This window comes from Amblyomma maculatum, chromosome 2, assembly GCF_055883805.1.
Source record: "Amblyomma maculatum isolate TAMU_Amacu chromosome 2, ASM5588380v1, whole genome shotgun sequence".
Lineage (NCBI taxonomy): Eukaryota > Metazoa > Arthropoda > Arachnida > Ixodida > Ixodidae > Amblyomma > Amblyomma maculatum.
The window spans coordinates 227,103,045-227,106,825 of record NC_139345.1 but is presented as its reverse complement, the minus strand read 5'-3'; the positions used below and the strand labels follow the sequence as shown (position 1 = coordinate 227,106,825).

Below are 3,781 nucleotides of genomic sequence, written 5' to 3'. Positions count from 1 at the left end.
GACTCCGCAGACAGACGCGCGCTGCGCGGGCGCGGATGCGCGTAGGCACGGCCGGTCTCGAGGGAGAAGGAGAGAAACGCGCTCTCCCTCGAGACCGGCCGTGGCGTAGGTTTTGTAGTTCCTCTCCGCTCCGCTGGAAACCGAGCGCTGGCGTCGCGGAGCAAACTCCAGCTTTGGTTCCCCGCTGGAAACCGAGCGCTGGCGTCGCGGAGCAAACTCCAGCTGAAAGTGGCAAAAAGATAACCCGTAACTCGTGGCAATAATTTTCTTAGAGAATAATAACCAGCCAAGGGACGAGGACGAAGAAAGACTATGTACACGCTACCATGTGTACATAGTCTTTCTTCGTCCTCGTCCCTTGGCTGGTTATTATTCTCTAAGACAATGTACCAACTGACCCAGATTTCAACCCTCCAAGAATTTTCGTCACGAGCGCACGCAAGCTCTGCAGCAGTAGCAGACACCAGACCATCTTTATTGGAATGCTCCGTCGTTTCTGCGCATGCGCCAGCTGAAAGAAGTGAGGAATAACTTGCCGGACGTGACGTAAAACTTGTTTAATGTCATGGAGGAAGGAAAGCATAGGAGAGGCCCTGACGTCATTTTTTTGAAGCCGGCGCGGCCTCGCCGCGACCGGGCGCTGCAACGTCTCTCCTCCTCCTTTACCCTTTCTCCGCGACGCTCACGTACCTAGGGCCCTTAGCAACGCTGTTGCTAGTGGCCCGAGTTTTCATAGCAACGCGTCGCCGTTGCTAATGGCCCGACTTGGCTAACCCTAAATTTTGACGTCACTTCCGCCACACTTTCTCCAATACATTGGGAATGGCAAGGGCCTCTCCTAAGCTGTTTCCTTCCTCCATGTTTAATGTTTTGTTTGTAAAATGTCTGCCGCGTCTCGTCGCCGTTTCTAGCGATAGGCCGATCCGGTTCCGTGATCGCTCGCAAGCCGGACTTGACTGTGGCGATGGTGGCGGACGGGTTTCTTGGCATCGTAGTTTGAATATCGTAGCCGAGTGGCCGTGTGTGGCCGTGTTCCCAGGTGTTCCTTTCCACTTGTTATAATACTCCTTGAGCTTCGGCCTCGCGTACTGCTGTTCGTCAAGCGGCATGCTGTGATAGCACCGTCTCCGACCTGTGGACTCTGCGACGCTAGTTCTGCAATGCGTCTCAGCCCGCCCTTGTCGATGGAACATGCCTGCAGTATGTTGCAAGTAACTGGTGTATTCAGCATTCCATATACTTACTTGCATTTCCCGAAATTTATACGAGTCACTGCCTTTGGATCATCCGAAAGTACGTATACAATCGGACTGAGGTGTAGTACACGCAAGTAACGCAACACACGGGATGCGAAAAAACATGGAATCTCACTGTCATTTTTATCGTTGTCCTCGACTTCGACACCACTATTTAGTAGCATTGGTAAACTTTAATCACCTGGAAATACCAGTATAAAAAGGCCGGTTTGAGCCTGTAATTTGTACGAGGTCGGTTAGGGTATCCGCAAGGCAATTGTTTTGCCATTTTCGTCGCATTTATCGGATGTACAAACACGGAATTCGGTGTCCAATTGATGCAGGCAGCTTGGCACAGCTAATCTATTATAAAGCTCCGGTGCGGTAGCCAGCCCGGGACTAACCGGGAAATGGAACCTCAACCGGAAAGGCCAGCTATTCATCACAGCTCTCAAGCGACTCGCTGCCGGCCTACTGGACTAGTCATGCAACCGTGGAATCCAGGTATATTTTCAAGTAAACTTCTGTAGTAGTTAGGAGTGCCGGGAGGTACAACGCCCGTGCAAAGAAAGAATGCTCTCCACATCTCCCGACGCAGTCCTGCCTCTAGTTTTGCTCCTAAAGTTGAAGGCTCGACGCGCAAGCTGTGAAATTCCTGGTATTTTTGCACAGTATTTATCTTCCAGCTGCTCTAGCTCTAGACAGTTCTTGTGTCGAATTCCTGTAGTAGTGTGTTTTTTTTTTCTTTTTCAGAAGACATCCCACGGCATACTATTCGATCAATGTTATTTCTACTTGCCCCGTTGTGCTTATCATTGTAGACAAGCATGTAGATTAGTGTCAAAACAATAAATAAACAGTGCTGCGTTCGTGATTCCATCTTTGTCCAGTCATTGCCCTTGCGACTAGTTGCAGCATGCTCCAAAAACAAAGTTTGCCAAGTAATTATTTCCTCTGCCTTAGGGAAAACAGGCTAGCTGTGAAAGCTGCAAAGATATGGACTGATATCCCTTCATATTGTTTCACACAATCATGCTAATGATGTGTTGCATCTTCAAAGATTTAAGCAGTCTGCTTGCCAGCGCAAGACGGGACATTTATTGCGGACTGCATATTGGTTGTGTAGTGTCAAAATGCACACATGCATCTCGATTTCAGGTCATACAATACCCTCGGGTGGTCACAAAATACTCCATATGTCATGATAGCCAACTGCAGCTATGGGATAAAAAAGGTATATGGACATAAATGATTGCAAGAGTAACAAAACTGCACAAATTTGCACTGTTAAAAATATTAAACACTACACAGCGAAAGTAGTTTTGCTAGAATCATTGCTGTGACTGACATGGCAAACAGTGCTTGTTGCCTTTAGTTATGTGTTGAGCACAAGGCCTGCATGGAGATTTTAATCCTGTCAATTAGGCGGAGTTATGTCCTGTGTTTGTTGTGTTGTCATGCATGCAGGCCAAGGTAATACCATATGGTCCTTGGTTCCAACGCTGCAATTCTGAAAAAGTGACTGCCAACACAGGTCCGATGTACACAGTCCTACTGCTGACCGTGTATATTCCCAAGTGATGTCCAAGTCTTGGGGCGACACCAATCGACGCAGCTTACAAAGCAACATTCCTGCCAAGGTGGTTGCCTACCATAAAAACCACATCCCATAGCTGCCATTCATGGCAGCCCAGAAGTAATGAAGTGCTGACGAAACATATTTCAGATGTTCAGTGAGTTTACACTAGAGGGAGTTGTTAATATGGTTAATTAGTCACCAGTGAAATTTACACTGTATTTATTTTGTTAAACAAAACTCCTTTTGTGAAGTAAAACAAGCTAAAATTAGCCACGGGCACAAAGTAGGCAAATGGCAATACATATTGAAATACTTATTGTGAATTGTTTTATTGTCGGATTCCTTTGAAGGGACACTAAGGAGGATGGAAAGCAGTTTTCCTGTATCGCTAAGATACAGTGTTCTAATCTTAGAGACCACACTAGTCGCTTTGGGACGTTAAACCCCACAAACCATTAAAGAGACCACTTAAAATGAAAGCAGGGGTTTTAAAAGGATGGAAAGACCAAAAAACAGAACAAAGATGCTGCCATTACCGGCCAATTTTGCAAGTAAAATGCATGCTTCCACACAAAGGTTTTGGTGCAGATTACTGCAAGATATATTGTGTCGTGAGCCACTCTAATGTGGCAGTGACACGTCCTTTTTAGCAAGGTCATCATGAATCGACTCATGGAAAGCCTTCCAATTTAAATTTTCTCACCAATAAATACTATATGCCACAATTGCTGCCAGACAACACAGCCACAATGAGAGAAATAATCAAATATTTACTGAGACCAATGACCCAATGGAGTTGTCCTCAGTGTCCCTTTAAAAGGGTGCACTGAAGCATTCAAGCAAAGTATGCACTGATGCATGTGAGAAAATATTCTGAGGTAACACAATCTTTGCTCTAACAGAAGACTGGCAACTTCACCACAAAGAGGGAAAACAGCTGCCTAGGTACACTGGTACAGCACATACA

General features: G+C 46.2%; 1 long non-coding RNA gene across 1 annotated transcript; it reads left to right on the top strand.

Annotated features, from left to right (window-relative positions):
* Positions 1-669: 669 nt before the first annotated feature.
* LOC146201441 (uncharacterized) lies at positions 670-2,068 on the top strand. The gene is made up of 3 exons (XR_014704884.1): positions 670-1,293; positions 1,580-1,739; positions 1,989-2,068. It is a non-coding gene; the product is annotated as an uncharacterized LOC146201441 (long non-coding RNA).
* The last annotated feature ends 1,713 nt before the right edge of the window (positions 2,069-3,781 follow it).